This window comes from Perca fluviatilis, chromosome 10 (genome assembly GCF_010015445.1).
Source record: "Perca fluviatilis chromosome 10, GENO_Pfluv_1.0, whole genome shotgun sequence".
Lineage (NCBI taxonomy): Eukaryota > Metazoa > Chordata > Actinopteri > Perciformes > Percidae > Perca > Perca fluviatilis.
This window is the reverse complement of record NC_053121.1, coordinates 8,247,321-8,264,393: the sequence shown is the minus strand read 5'-3', so window position 1 is coordinate 8,264,393 and position 17,073 is coordinate 8,247,321. Positions and strand designations below refer to the sequence as shown.

The 17,073-nt window shown below is 46.0% G+C and overlaps 1 pseudogene; it reads right to left on the bottom strand.

Moving 5' to 3' along the window:
• Window positions 1-915: 915 nt before the first annotated feature.
• On the bottom strand, window positions 916-5,431 carry LOC120567400 (annotated as a pseudogene).
• Window positions 5,432-17,073: the final 11,642 nt, after the last annotated feature.

The following is a 17,073-nucleotide window of genomic DNA, read 5'->3' as shown; positions in this document are numbered from 1 at the left end:
CATATTATTCTGACAAGAGCTATGTACATGGTTGGTTGTGTTTGTGTTATTACGGTGTAAACTTTGAAAAAACTCCGTGAGGCATATTGAATATTCACTTTGCAGACGCTATCACCAAAAGGCCTTAATGATGAATTTAATCTCAATATTATGCTTAGCTAATTTTATGTTTTTTCCTTCTTTTTTCCTTAATAGTTTTTTCCTTCTTCTTTTTTCCTTACTAGTTTATCCTCAGTAACTGTTTATTGTACATGTGAATATGGACTGCTACAATGTAATTTAACCAATGTGATGATCCACTTTTGAATGGACTGTGTTGTCTTTGATTAAGTGTAGAAAAATATTGGGCTAATGACAATGCACTGATCATCCATTGTTTTTAAATGTACTGAGTGGTATTTTTTCTGCCTTTTCCTATTCACAGTCTGTGATGGGAGTGCCACTTTTGTGAATGAATGATGTCATTCAAGAGCTGGACCTGATTGGTCCTGATTGGTCCTGATTAGTCAACCAAACTATTTAAGGCTACACGGTTGAGGTGAATGTGTGAATTTACCTGATTAAGGTCTGAGACCGAAACGTTGTATTTTTCTTCTAAATAAATTATTGCTTGCGTAATGGTCAGTGTGCGGGATTTTCTCTAAAAAAAATGTATCTGCTACTTTTGATCATATCCTACGCACCTGCCCGACAAAAGAGGTGTGCAAAAAAGTTTTCTTACTTCACCATTTGTTTAATGTAATGGGAATTCGTTTTTCGTCATGGACAAGCATATAAACGTCATTACAATGGGCAAGTTGAGTTCACTTTTTTTATTTTTAAAGAAAACAATACATTGGATGAGAATTCAGAGAGTGCTTGTGGAGAGCTCTTTGTTTGCTCTGTCTGAGTGCAGCATGAGATGCACAAATTAGACTAGGATGTGAATAGATTGAGTTTATAAAGAGAGCTCTCTGATATCTCTGCCTGAGATCAAAAAGAGCCACAAAACTTAAGAAAATCTGAGACTTATTTCAGAGCTTGATGAGATCTGTTTTGAAACTCAAAAGGAGACTAATTTGAGATTTTGTGAGGCTTTTTCTCATGAGAAAAACATGAGAAACAGGAGAAATAAACCATAATCTCATTTTGCTTTCACACATACCTCATTGTTGTCTACGAGAAATGCATGAGACATTTTTGAGAGCTCTTTTCTAGTTTTCTTTTCCTCTGGGTTGTACCAGCATTAAAGCATTAAGCTTTACATTGACTAGTGCTGTGCCCCCTTGTGGTGTTGCTGCTTGTAGAATTTATCAAAACCAAAGTGTACCCCAAAATGACTTACAGAAGGACCCTGAACCACTTAATATGCAACTCCACTGTATAGCCAACACTGTAATAAATTTCATGTTAGTTTAACTTGGAAATGCAAGTTCCCCTGCTGCCTTGAAAATCGAAGTTCACTCAACTTGAAGACTGCCTTTGTTTCAACTTAGAAATTAAAGTTAATGATGTTGATGTAACTACAGTGTTCTAGTTTTGTTAAAGTTGTTCTTTTAGTTGATGTAACTTTGTATTACTTGGTTTAACTTCATACTTTAAGTTAAAACAAATAATTAATTTTCTTTAATAATGCAAGAAACCTTCCTTGCCTAGTATAACAAACATACTTTTCTGCTTTATTTCAACTCACAGTTTCAAGTTAAAACAACATAACCCCATTTATAGCGGAGGTAGCGTGGGTGCTTGGGTGGGGACACCCCAGGGTCTCGTGCAGAATAGCAGCCTCTCTGCTGATCTTGCGTCACTTGACTTAAAACGGCCGCTAGTGAAGTAACACGCCGCAGATTAATGGCTGAAGGAAGCCTATTACTGCTTAACATCTTACACTGTAATACTCCAGCTCTTCTTATCAAACGTAACAGTCACTTAACTCATGGTTACAAATGTAAACCAGCAAAACAATGACAATTACCAGGCAACAAATCACTACATTCTAAACACACGTTTAATAAACGGAATTCATAAAGTTACATTTGTATTTCGAAAAAACTGCAAACTTTTCAGCAAATTTTAACACAACTCTATTTACCGCCTTGCATCATGGGAATTGGCCAGCCAATGAACCAATTGCACCTGACTGCAGTACGCAGATCAGGGTTGGGCTAAATATGGGCGGAGCTAAACTTTGACTTTTGAAAAGAACTTTCCATTTCAATTTGAGAAGAGTGAAATTCACAAGTTGTTGACAGGTACTCCCTCCGCCAGGCACCAGTGCTTTCTTGTTTGCCACAACATGTGTTATATTTTAGTAGAAATTTGAATAGGCTACATCACTTATCTGCGGCGTATAATTAATTTATTGTGTCCATGCTTTAACTTTGCTGTGGAAGAAGACAGGTTATTTTAAACTCAAAAGGCAACTCTTTTTTGTTGCAACACACACACACATGCTTTTTTTTCAACTGATAACTTACACACCCAAGTTCAATCAACACATACATTTTTTAAATAGTCAACCCAATGAATAAATGCAAGTTTAACTTTCAAAAACATAAAGTTGAGTTCAAAATCCACAACTTGCATAAGCTCGTTCAGTTAAAAATAAGAAATAAGTGGACATAACTAAATGGGTCTGTAATATTTTACAGTGTACTATCTATTGACTTAGTGTAGGCTACGTCTACATCAGAGGAAGACATAGGCGCCGATACCATGGGTGCTCCGGAGTTCGAGCACCAACGGAAAATACCGAGCACCCACTGAGCACCCACGTGTGCCAGACTGCCAGTAGGCTACATTTATTTAAAATTAAACATTGCAATTGGTGCTAAGTGGAGTGTCTGTCATAATGTGATTGGTTATGTCACTGTCAGTCCATATCCTATCCACCAATCACAGCGTCTCTTGGATGAAAACGCCTCCATCCCCCCCACAGTGCGTGCATGTGCGCACTGTCTCCGGTGCTACCACGGGCACAGCTGCTTCAGGTGTTTTGGGTGGTTCAGGCACTGGGGTCACAAGAGGGGTCTGTGTGTCCTTGATCAACTGTCCATCCTCTCTAGAGGGCACAGACCCATCTTCCTGTGACTTTTCCTCTGGTGATGGTCTCACAGTAGTCTGGCTCACCAGGGGAAACTCTGAAGTACTGACAATCTCTGGGCCTTTATCATGACGCAGGCGGATGTGGTCCTGATGTCTGCGGAACACTCGCCCAACAGTCAGTTCCACAACAAATGAGAGCGGACCCCTCTGTGTCAGGATAGCTCCAGGTAGCCATTTCTGAGTAGGGTTGTTGCTGAAATTTCTGATATAGACATTGTCACCAGGTTTCAGCTGTCTCTCTTTTGCCTGTTTATCATGACCCTCCTTCTGCTTTTCCTGCTTTCTCAGCACTGTGGCCTTTATGTCTGGACGCAGCAGGTCCAACCTGGACTTAGGCCTACGCCCCATCTACATCTCTGCTGGAGCACGTGCAGTAGTAGTCTGTGGCGTAAGGCGGTATTTAAACAGGAAACGTGAAATCCTTGCTTAGAGAGTCACCTTTCATTCGCTTCAGACCTTCCTTCACCGTCTGGACAGCTCGCTCTGCTAATCCATTTGAGGCCGGGTGGAAAGGAGCTGTACAAACGTGCCGGATTCCATTCTGTTCCATGAACGCACCAAACAACTCACTGATGAATGTTGGACCATTATCCGTGACCACTGTGTCAGGCAACCCGTGGATTGCGAAAAGTTGTCTGAGCTTGTCTATGGTCACTGGTGCTGTTATGTTGGTCATGATGTGAGCGTCTATCCACTTGGAGTGGGCATCCACCATTATGAGAAACATCTGCCCCATGAACGGGCCAGCAAAGTCCAAATGTAGTCTAGACCAGGGGTGATCTGGCCACTCCCAGGGATGCAAAGGGGCTGGTGGCGACAGGTGCTGATTAGACTGACATGGTGTACATGACTTTACCTTATTCTCCAGGTCTAAATCCATCTTTGGCCACCAGACATAGGACCTTGCCAGGCTTTTCATTCTTGACACTCCTGGATGGGTCTCGTGTATTTCTTTCACAATCAACGTCAGCGTCCTTGAAGCAAATCCTATGGGTTCTCTGAGCCGTCTTCCATGACATGTGAGAGAACTGCCCCCACTCCATAGGGTGAGGCATCACGTGACAGAACAATCTCTTTGTCTGGATCATAGTGAACGAGCAGTTTTGCTGACTGGGGGAGTGCTTTCACTTCTTTAAATGCTTTCTCCTGCTCTGCACTCCACTGCCACTTTGTGTCATTGTGCAGCAGCTTATAAAGTAGGGCTAGCACCTTTGACAGATCCTGCAGGAACTTTCCATAGTAATTCACCATGTCCAGGAATGAGCGGAGCTCAGTGATGTTCTTGGGGTTTGGAGCTTCCTTGATAGCCCTCACTTTGTCCTCCACTGGACGAAGTCCCTCTGCTGTGATTGAATGTCCCAGGTAGGTCACACTTGGTGCCATAAACACACACTTTTCACGTTTTAGGTGCAGCCCTGCGTCTGAGAGTTTTCAAGATGCCTAGCCTCAGTAGCCCCTGTAACTAGAATGTCATCTAAATATGCAGCTACATGTGGAATCCCTTATAACAGAGTGTCCATTGTCCTTTGGAAAATGGCCAGGCTGGATGCCACTCCAAACACAAGGCGATTGTACTTGAATAATCCTTTGTGTGTATTTATTGTGACGTACTGTTTGGATTCTTCATCTAACAGTAGCTGTTAGTAAGCGTGACTCATATCCAGCTTTGTGAACAGCTTACCTCCAGCCAACGTTGCAAACAGGTTGTCCACCCGTGGCAACGGGTACTCCTCCACTTTTGACACCTGATTCATGGTAAGTTTATAGTCCCCACAGATCCTTGCAGCTCCATCCGGCTTCAGAACAGGAACGATGGGCGCTGCCCACCTTGGGAACTGGACCGGCTCCACAATGCCCAGCGCCTGTAAGCGTTCCAGTTCCTCTGTAGTGTGGGCATACTTGATCTCATGCCAATTCAACTTAATTTTGCGAAGCCAATCACGACCCAAAAGACTGGGCCTACTTCCCTTGGCTATCACAAGTCTGCCTTCAGCCTTTTGATCTCCTGTTGAAATGTTCACAACACTCCCAAATGAGGTATGGCCTGACCTGTGTATGTCCTTAGTCTGAGTGTCGAAGGCTCAATAGGAGGTGGCTTGTATCCTCACATCCTCCTGTAGGCCTCACTGATGACCGATGCCGTAGCTCCAGAATCAATTTCAAACTTAATGTCCTTTCCTTCAACAGTCACTGTTGCATAATAAGGCATAGACGGTTCCTCGTTGGTGTCCACCCCAAACATGTTGAATGCACAGGCTGCGTCTTCTTCAACATGATGTGTGGGGGCTTGAGCCTGCCGGGCTTTCCCTTTCTCATTCTTAGCTTTATTTTTAACACTCCTGCACATTTTCGCTAAGTGTCCTTTTTTATTGCAGGCATGACAGACAGTGTCTTTAAATTTGCAGTCATTTGCATAGTGTGCCCCTCCACACCTAAAACACTCCACTTTCTTTGCTGGTTTGTGTCTCTTCACGTGGTGTACTGCCACCGACTGCGATCCTGCCTGACCCTTTTGGATGTCTTTTGCATTATTTGCAGCCATCTCCATCCCTTGCAAAATTTACAGGGCTTTCTTGAAAGTCAGTGGCGGAGTTTCCCCCAGTAAGCGCCGCTGAATGGTGTCATTATTAATGCTGCACACTAATCTGTCACGCAGCATGTCATCTAAGACTGCCCCAAAATCACAATGTTCTGACAGCTGCCGCAAATCTGCAACAAAGTTAGCTACAGACTGACCTGACTTCCGAAAATGGCTGTGGAATTGGAAACGTTGGACTATTACCGATGGCTTTGGATTGTGGAGGTTCCCAACGAGCTTGACCAAGTCATCGTATGGCATTTCCCCCGGTTTCCTCGGTGTGGCTAAGTTCCTTATCAACTTATAAGTCTTTGCCCCACACACACTCAGGAGAATAGAGCGCTGTTTAGCCTCCTCCGTAATTCCATTAGCAGCGAAAAAGTGTCCCAACCTTTCCACATACTCTGTCCAGTCCTCGTCCCCCTCCACAAATTCACCAATAGTCCCAAACGTAGCCATCTGCATGCAAGACTCTCCTTGATCTTGCCGCTGCCCTACAGCTGCTCCGTGTGCCTCCTCCACATGTTCCTCTTCACTGCTTTCATTCATGAAACTAGCCGCCTACCGTTGACTAGCTAGCACTGTAATTTAGCTAACGCTAAAAAAAAAAAAACGGAATGGAAAAACACTTCCAGTTCACCTCGTCGCCAAAAATATGTGGTAACGTAGGCACTCACAAGGACCACAATGAAAGTTGTACCGAGTGGTGGCTTTATTAGCGAATGTGGACAGGCACAAAACAACAGACACTCGATCCCGGAACTAGCATTCTTCTTCTAGCAAATAAAACATTGCTTAACACAGTAGCTGAGGGAGTACTGAAACAAGTATCACATGACTACGAGAGCTCCACCTAGTAGCATGAAATGATCTTAACAGTCAGCGGTAGTTGGTGGTAGTTACCCCAGAATAGGTGACTGTGCACTGGATACAGTGTACCGCGAGCTGCTGGTCGTGGTGCTCTGTTATGTCAGTGGTAGTTGGTGGTCAGTTAAACTTCTCATCTCCAATCCCAACTGTATTTGTGAGAAGTGGCGCTGTCCTGAGTTGAAACTCTACGGCTGCGTGTTTGTATCGGCCGCTATCAGTTTCCTAAGGTTCTGAAATGCAAAATTTTTTGACTATTTCTTTTTTTTAAAGGGCATGCTCCCGTGAGAACCCACGGAGGAAAACATAAATCAGCGCCTATGGAGGAAGACATTGTTCTTCTATATTTACCTGACAGAGAACATTGCAGAATCAGAATGTAATCACAAAATATCACAATTAAAATGTGGAATAATCAGACATTAGCGTCATGGACTCATGGCAGTGCGCTACCCACCCGTTATGAGAGCTAAACACCACATATCTGCGATCATCAACCACCAGAACCGGAGTGTGTGTGTGGTGTGTGTGTGTGTGTGTGTGTGTGTGCGCACACAGAGAGAGAGAGAGAGAGAGATGTCTCTTGTCGGATCATTAAGGAATTCATCATTTCAGCAGAGGTGTTTATTTCCATACAGGTTTAGTGGCTTGACGGTTAACGGTGAAGTAGGGGACTTGATTAATCCAACCCAGGGTGAGTCTGATGAAATCTGATGTAGGCTATCTGTCCGGTTCAGCTCTGAGATTGTCTTGCATTACACAGCGCTCTGAAGGAATAATCTCCGAGATTAGGCTACATTATGTTCTGCTAGCTCACAGCAATTTAATACAATATCAGGAAAAGAGTCAGAGCCGCTGATGTGCAGGTAACCTTCCCCCCAAAATACGGACACACATACAGATATATCTCGCTTTATAAGATAGATAGCCTGCCTATAAGTGACATCACCGTCTGTCTGCACTTGTTGTAGCTGGTTGTGCTTTGCATGTGTGGGATTCTGAAACGTCCGTAAATTCGGGAATTGTCATTTGTTTATTCAAAGTCAAAGACAGTCCAAAGTAGTGCTACTTTGCACACATTTTTGCTGCCAAAGCGCCGCTGCTCTCTCTCTCTCTCTCTCTGTCTCTCTGCTCCTGCTCACTGCTCACTGCTCACTCAGTGAGCAGAGGGGGAGTGGCCAGCGGCTAGAGCGGCAAAAGCCAATGTGTGCTTCTTTTACCTATATCTTTTGCATTTCTAATCCAAACGTCAAACTTGGCACTGCACTTACTCGTGCCCATAGCAAGACACCTGTCAAGTTGGAAATCCATCGGACTAACGGTTCGAGAGATATGCTCTTAACACCCAGACAGACAGACGTTCCTGAAATTATAGATAGATTATAGATAGATGTAACACATTAATGGTGATAACAAATGTACTGCAAACACTAAATGGCGGACCTAAGCGGGACATCCAACCATGGATGTCCCGCTTAGGTCCGCCATTTTTTCCGCCATTTTTTTTTAACGAGCCGGCAAGCCGCGCGCATAGGATTGTGGGTGATTTGGGAGCGTGATTTGTTGTCGTGTTTTCCTATTTGTTGTTGTGTTTTCCTATTTGCTGTCGTGATTTGCACTTCAGGGCCACCGTATTAAGCCCCTCAAAAAGGCAATTCATTTGCCGGGAAAATAATAATAATTCCTTCAGTTTCAATAGGGCCTTCGCCGCTGTCAGCGCTCGGGCCCTAAATATAGCTTAACATATAAAGCTTAAAGCACTTGTGCAGCACTCTGTTCAGTCAAGTCCAAATACCTGGGTAAATAAATAAAAGCTGCCTTTACAATGTGAGCATAGTTGTTGGTTGTCTGTAATGCATAGCGGAAAAAGAAAAAAAAACCTGCAAGCCTTGTCGATCTTCCCCGGATTGGCAACAGCCCTCCACCTGCATCTCTGGGTGATGCCAGAGAAGATGAACTTAATGCCTGGTTACTGCAGGTGGAGGAGCTGCAGGTCCTCCTTCATTCCTGTAACGAGGTTGACGCCATTGACACCTCCCAGGACATTCCCACCACAGTGAACAAGGAGGACATCTGGGGCTGCTCTTCTTTGTAGGGACTGGAAAAAGAAAGGGAGAAGGCGCCTACACTGCAGACCACCCCAGCTGAACCAATAGATGTAGACATCTTCAATGCCAAGGTTGTTCCCCATGGTCTTTGCCTCTCTCTCGGCCCCAAGCCGGACGTAGCTGCCTCCAACGATCCAGACTGTTGCTGGATGGAAAAACACATTGTAATAGTGAGAAATGTATCATATTTTAGGCTATAGAGAAAAATGAACAGCACCGACAGCATTGGCATTCACTTGTTATAATAAACGTGAATTTAATATCCGCGGCTCTGCTTTATTTTGAATTTATCCCACACCTTCCACTTGACCTGTGGCCTTTATCGCGTGCATACGTAAGATGTGCTTTGCGTACTCGTCTCCACTCAACTAGCTAGTGTAGTGTCACACACACAGTAGCCGCAGCCACTCGCCAGCTAGCCTTCTTCCATCAAAAGGACTGACCAAACTGACAAGGTAGACCAGGAGAACTGTCAGTTCAAAACTGACTGGACTGAGAGGTATAGTTTTTGTTTTTTACTGGACCACAACAGTGCTAAGCCCAAATACTTAATATGCATGCAGACTGTAGCTGTAATCAAAGCGGACAATCTGAAGCTGCACTTTAACTCTATTCATGCTGCCAGTTTTAATGCAAACTACCCAGAAAAATTGGACCAGCGCAAACAAAACATTGCAAGCATGTTAACATCATACAAGCACTCGGTTTTAACTATGTGTAAAACAACATTGGCACAAGAGAGCGCAACAGCTGCCTCGTTAAGAAGCCATTCGCTCATGCAGATTTATTTAAACAATGTGCAAGTGTGGAAGTTTTAAACCAAGAGGAAAAAATCCAAAACACGGCAACCAAAACACAGCAACCAGAAGAGTCGAGTGTTATTCCAGTCTACTCACAGATTTGAGGAAAACACAAGCATTCTCACAGGAAATAGACTTGTCTTGTGACCGAACCGACATGGAACAGCTGTCTGTGTTTTGATGGGAAGACATTCCGGGAGGAGCTGCTGTGTTTGATTTCTCTACCCGGGCGCACAACCGGGGAAATAATATTCAACGAGCTGACACAGTTCTTTGAAAGGAATGGCTTAGATGTGAGTATAATTGTCTCTGTTGTTACCATCGGGGCTCCGTCGATGGTGGGACACCGCCAGGGCTTGGTAAGCAGGCTTTCTGCCGTTAACCCAGCACTCCTGGCATTTCACTGCATTATTCACAAGTCAGTTTTGTGCGCAAAACTGTGGAAAAATGAAAGAGACCATGTGACCCGACTAGTTAACTTTGTCCGTGAGAGCTCTAGTCTGCAGCATCGCCTTTTTAGAGCATTACTCAAGGAAATAACTGAACACAACCTTTGGACCTTTTGCTCCACAATGATGTTTGCTGGCTGAGCAAAGGCCGTGTGTTGGAGAGGATGTGTGACCTACGTGATGAACTTGTGTCATTTTTATCCAGCCTGCAGAGCCAAAAAGCCACGACGTTTTGAGCTTTTTAACTGACAACAAGGTGATATTAGATGTTAATTTTTTGTGTGACATCATGTCTCATCTAAATCACCTTAACCTGCGACTACAAGGCCAGAACCACACTGTTGCTGACATGAATGAGGCGATTGAAGCTTTCCGGTCAAAGCTGCACCTCCTGGAGAGAGACATTCATGGGAGAAAGTTGCACTTTCCACGTCTGCGTGAGCATTGTGAAAAGAATAAAATGCAGGAAGATCCAGCAATGAAGGATTTTGTGTCCAGGCTGGCAGGAAACTTCAAGGAAAGATTTGAAAGCTCTCCTAAACTCTCAGCTGACATCTTTCTCTTCGTAAGACAGCCGTTTTCCGTTTCAACTGATGGCCAGTGGACTGCAGAGGCCAAAAAGCTGGTGCCATAGATGAGGCGGCTCTTCAGATGGAGATCTTGGAGATGGGAACATCTGATTTGCTCAAAGCTCAACACAAGTATGCACTGGTGAGTGACTTTTGGATCAACGTGTTCCCCAAGCTCGTTTTAAAAACACCAGAGATATTGCAATGCTCCTACTCATGATGTTCCCCTCAACATACATCTGTGAATCAGCATTTTCTTCAATGAATGCTATCAAGAGCCAGGACAGAAACAGACTCTCAGATTCACATCTTGGACAGTGCCTCAGGATCGCCACAAGAGAATACAGGCCTGACATCTGAAAGGTTGCCTCATCCCGTCGCTCTCACTTTTCTCACTGATTGGTGAGTGAACAAGACCCAATCATTTTTTTGCTATTTCTCAATATTCTTGTGGTATAATAATTATTACAATGAAATAACCATTTAATATTTCATACGATGTTTCCTACTAAATATGCTACACAGCTTAATTAAAAGTAAACGGCAGTGTTAACAACATCCAACTAGTTAGTCAAATAAACTTAAAACAAAAAGTAAGGAAATTTGTGTTTGGTAGATTATTTCTCTGTGGTAACAATGCTTTTTGGCAATAAATCTTATACCGTTGGAAAGCCTGTTTAGTTCCCTTTCAAATGGTGCCCCATTTGTAAGGAACATGCATTTGTGGGATGAGAAACAGAGCTGAGTATGTGGGTTGCGCCCATGAAAAGTGTTCACACAAGTGTTCAATGGGGTTGAGGTCAGGACTGCTGGCAGGCCATTCCATCCTCTCCACTCCCACATTCTGGAGGTAGTCTCTGATAAACCCCGCTCTGTGGGGACGAGCATTGTCATCTTGGAGGATAGAGTTTGGTCCCAGGCTGTGGAGATATGGGATGGCCACTGGTTGCAGAATCAGGCACCTGATTGTCAGCACCTAGGGGTACCAGAAGCTCAAAACAAGAGTCAATAGCAACAGCAAAGAAAAGCTGTTTGGCATTGTCAGAGACGATTTGGCAAACTTTTCATGGGCGCAACCCACATACTGAGCTCTGCTGCTCATCCCACAAATACATGTTCCTTACAAATGGGGCATCATTTGAAAGGGAACTAAACAGGCTTTCCAACGGTATAAGATTTATTGCCAAGTTTATAAAACTTAATACAGAGCAATAAAAAAAATTATAATACACAAATAAAAGCTAATTAATTATATTGTCACATTAAAATCAAACAATTTTGGTCATTAACAGCTTGATATTAGTTGGTTCACATATTTTAAAAGTTTCAAAACTAATTTGGCATATTCTGATAACACATTTGAAAAAAAGTAACTAACTAAAAATCTCTGTCTGTGTTTGTCCTTCTGTCTCTTAGAAAGACTGTCTGAACGCAGCTATGGCTGATGGCGCTAACAGTAGCAAGACATTATCGGGGCATTATGGTTATTACAGTTAACCAAAGGTTCTAAGAAACTTGGTTATACATTTGCTAATAGTTAAAGTTAGCTAGATAATGATAAGCATTGACAATACCCGTTTTGCATTTCGCTGACACTAAGTTTAAATTAGGAAAACATAAACTTCAATTTGCAGAAAATTAACGTTAGCATGTTTTACCATAAGTGGCTAGCTAGTAGCTAACATGGTCTCTGTGACCAATACGTTATTCAATGGTATTTCTCTGCTACCGGGCTCTGGCCTTCGGATCTCAGGGACCCGTGCATTATTCAATGGTATTTCTCTACTACCGCGGCCCTGGCCTTCGGGTCTCTCTGACCCATACGGTATTCAATGGTATTTCTCTGCTACCGCGGCTCTGGCCGTCGGGTCTCTGTGACCAATACGTTATTCAATGGTATTTCTCTGCTACCGGGGCTCTGGCCTTCGGATCTCAGGGACCCGTGCATTATTCCGTGGTATTTCTCTGCTACCGCGGCCCTGGCCTTCGGGTCTCTCTGACCCATACGGTATTCAATGGTATTTGTCTGCTACCGCGGCTCTGGCCTTTGGGTCTCTCTGACCCATACGGTATTCAATGGTATTTCTCTGCTACCGCGGCTCTGGCCTTCGGGTCTCAGGAACCCATAAGGTATTCAATGGTATTTCTCTGCTACCGCGGCTCTGGCCTTCGGGTCTCAGGAACCCATACGGTATTCAATGGTATTTCTCTGCTACCGCGGCCCTGGCCTTCGGGTCTCAGGGACCCGTGCATTATTCAATGGTATTTCTCTGCTACCGCGGCTCTGGCCTTCGGATCTCTCTGACCCGTATGGTATTCAATGGTATTTCTCTGCTACCGCGCCCTGGCCTTCGGGTCTCAGGGACCCGTGCATTATTCAATGGTATTTCTCTGCTACCGCGGCTCTGGCCTTCGGGTCTCTCTGACCCATACGGTATTCAGTGGTATTTCTCTGCTACCGCGGCTATGGCCTTCGGGTCTCTGTGACAAATACGTTATTCAATGGTATTTCTCTGCTACCGCGGCTCTGGCCTTCGGGTCTCAGGAACCCATACGGTATTCAATGGTATTTCTCTGCTACCGCGGTTCTGGCCTTCGGGTCTCTGTGACCCATACGTTATTCCGTGGTATTTCTCTGCTACCGCGGCCCTGGCCTTCGGGTCTCTCTGACCCATGCGGTATTCAATGGTATTTCTCTGCTACCGCGGCTCTGGCCTTCGGGTCTCAGGAACCCGTACGGTATTCAATGGTATTTCTCTGCTAACGCGGCTCTGGCCTTCGGGTCTCTCTGACCCGTACGGTATTCAATGGTATTTCTCTGCTACCGCGGCTATGGCCTTCGGGTCTCTGTGACAAATACGTTATTCAATGGTATTTCTCTGCTACCGCGGCTCTGGCCTTCGGGTCTCTGTGACCCATACTTTATTCCGTGGTATTTCTCTGCTACCGCGGCCCTGGCCTTCGGGTCTCTCTGACCCATACGGTATTCAATGGTATTTCTCTGTTACCGCGGCTCTGGCCTTCGGGTCTCAGGAACCCGTGCATTATTCAATGGTATTTCCCTGCTACCGCGGCTCTGGCCTTCGGTTCTCTCTGAACCATACGTTATTCCGTGGTATTTCTCTGCTACCGCGGCCCTGGCCTTCGGGTCTCTCTGACCCATGCGGTATTCAATGGTATTTCTCTGCTACCGCAGCTCTGGCCTTCGGGTCTCAGGAACCCGTACGGTATTCAATGGTTTTCTCTGCTAACGTGGCTCTGGCCTTCGGGTCTCTCTGACCCGTACGGTATTCAGTGGTATTTCTCTGCTACCGCGGACCTGGCCTTCGGTCTCAGGGACCCGTGCATTATTCAGTGGTATTTCTCTGCTACTGCGGCTCTGGCCTTCGGGTCTCTCTGACCCATACGGTATTCAGTGGTATTTCTCTGCTACCGCGGCTATGGCCTTCGGGTCTCTGTGACAAATACGTTATTCAATGGTATTTCTCTGCTACCGCGGCTCTGGCCTTCGGGTCTCAGGAACCCATACGGTATTCAATGGTATTTCTCTGCTACCGCGGTTCTGGCCTTCGGGTCTCTCTGACCCATATGTTATTCCGTGGTATTTCTCTGCTACCGCGGCCCTGGCCTTCGGGTCTCTCTGACCCATGCGGTATTCAATGGTATTTCTCTGCTACCACGGCTCTGGCCTTCGGGTCTCAGGAACCCGTACGGTATTCAATGGTATTTCTCTGCTACCGCGGATCTGGCCTTCGGGTCTCAGGAACCCATACCGTATTCAATGGTATTTCTCTGCGGCCCTGGCCGCCGGTCTCAGGGACCAGTGCATTATTCAATGGTATTTCTTGCTACCGGGCTGGCCTTCGGGTCTCAGGGACCAGTGTCTAATGTATTTTGCTACCGGGCTTGGCCTTCGGGTCTCAGGGACCCGTGCATTATTCAATGGTATTTATCTGCTCGCTCTGGCCTTCGGGTCTCAGGGACCGTGCATTATTCAATGGTATTTCTCTGCTACCGTGGCTCTGGCCTTCGGGTCTCAGGGACCCGTGCATTATTCAATGGAATTTCTCTGCTATCATAATTCTCTGCTATCATTATTCAATGGCATTTCTCTGCTAGCGCGGCTCTGGCCTTTGGGTCTCTCTGACCCATACGGTAGTCAATGGTATTTCTCTGCTACCGCGGCTCTGGCCTTCGGGTCTCTCTCACCCATACGGTATTCAATGGTATTTCTCTGTTACCGTGGCTCTGGCCTTTGGGTCTCTCTGACCCCTACGGTATTCAATGGTATTTATCTGCTACCGCGGCTCTGGCCTTCGGGTCTCAGGGACCAGTGCATTTTTCAATGGTATTTCTCTGCTACCGTGGCTCTGGCCTTCGGGTCTCAGGGACCCATGCGGTATTCAATGGTATTTCTCTGCTACCACGGCTATGGCCTTCGGGTCTCAGGAACCCATACGGTATTCAATGGTATTTCTCTGCTACCGCGGCTCTGGCCTTCGGGTCTCTCTGACCCGTACGGTATTCAATGGTATTTCTCTGCTACCGCGGCCCTGGCCTTCGGATCTCAGGCGCTAACAGTAGCAAGACATTATCGGTGCATTATGGTTATTACAGTTAACCAAAGGTTCTAAGAAACTTGGTTATACATTTGCTAATAGTTAGAGTTAGCTAGATAATGATAAGCATTGACAATACCCGTTTTGCATTTCGCTGACACTAAGTTTAAATTAGGAAAACATAAACTTCAATTTGCAGAAAATTAACGTTAGCATGTTTTACCATAAGTGGCTAGCTAGTAGCTAACATGGTCTCTGTGACCAATACGTTATTAAATGGTATTTCTCTGCTACCGGGCTCTGGCCTTCGGATCTCAGGGACCCGTGCATTATTCAATGGTATTTCTCTACTACCGCGGCCCTGGCCTTCGGGTCTCTCTGATCCATACGGTATTCAATGGTATTTCTCTGCTACCGCGGCTCTGGCCGTCGGGTCTCTGTGACCAATACGTTATTCAATGGTATTTCTCTGCTACCGGGGCTCTGGCCTTCGGATCTCAGGGACCCGTGCATTATTCCGTGGTATTTCTCTGCTACCGCGGCCCTGGCCTTCGGGTCTCTCTGACCCATACGGTATTCAATGGTATTTGTCTGCTACCGCGGCTCTGGCCTTTGGGTCTCTCTGACCCATACGGTATTCAATGGTATTTCTCTGCTACCGCGGCTCTGGCCTTCGTGTCTCAGGAACCCATAAGGTATTCAATGGTATTTCTCTGCTACCGCGGCTCTGGCCTTCGGGTCTCAGGAACCCATACGGTATTCAATGGTATTTTGCTCCCGCGGGCTGGCCCTTCGGGTCTCAGGGACCCGTGCATTATTCAATGGTATTTCTCTGCTACGCGGCCCTGGCCTTCGGATCTCTGGACCCATATGGTATTCAATGGTATTTCTCTGCTACCGCGGCCCTGGCCTTCAGGTCTCAGGGACCCGTGCATTATTCAATGGTATTTCTCTGCGCGGCTCTGGCCTCGGTCTCTCTGACCCATTACGGTATTCAGTGGTATTTCTCTGCTACCGCCTATGGCCTTCGGTCTCTGTGACAAATACTGTTATTCAATGGTATTTCTCTGCTACCGCGGCTCTGGCCTTGGGTCTCAGGGAACCCGTGGTATTCAATTGGGTATTTCTCTGCTACCGCGGTTCTGGCCTTCGGTCTCTGTGACCCATACGTATTATTCCGTGGTATTTCTCTGCTACCGGGCTCCTGGCCTCGGTCTCTGACCCGTTGCGGTATTCAATGGTATTTCTCTGCTACCGGCGCCCTCTGGCCCTGCGTCTCAGGAACTCGCACGGTATTCAATGGTATTTCTCTGCTAACGCGGCTCTGGCCTTCGCGGTCTCTGACCCGTACGGCTATTCAATGGTATTTCTCTGCTACCGCGGCTATGGCCTTCGGTCTCTGTGACAAATACGTTATTCAATGGTATTTCTCTGCTACCGCGGCTCTGGCCTTCGGGTCTCTGTGACCCATACGGTATTCAATGGTATTTCTCTGCTACCGTGGCTCTGGCCTTCGGGTCTCAGGAACCCACAGGGTATTCAATGGTATTTCTCTGCTACCGCGGCTCTGGCCTTCGGGTCTCTCTGACCCATACGTTATTCCGTGGTATTTCTCTGCTACCGCGGCCCTGGCCTTCGGGTCTCTCTGACCCATGCGGTATTCAATGGTATTTCTCTGCTACCGCGGCTCTGGCCTTCGGTCTCTGGGAACCCGCATACGGTATTCAATGGTATTTCTCGCTAGTGGTTCTTGGCCTTCGGTCTCTGACCGTCACGGTATTCAGTGGTATTTCTCTGCTACCGCGGACCTGGCCTTTAAGTTCTGGGACCCGTGCGTATTCTTCCGTGGTATTTCTCTGCTACTGCGGCTCTGGCCTTCGGTCTCTCTGACCCATACGGTATTCAGTGGTATTTCTCTGCTACCGCGGCTATGGCCTTCGGGTCTCTGTGACAAATACGTTATTCAATGGTATTTCTCTGCTACCGCGGCTCTGGCCTTCGGGTCTCAGGAACCCATACGGTATTCAATGGTATTTCTCTGCTACCGCGGTTCTGGCCT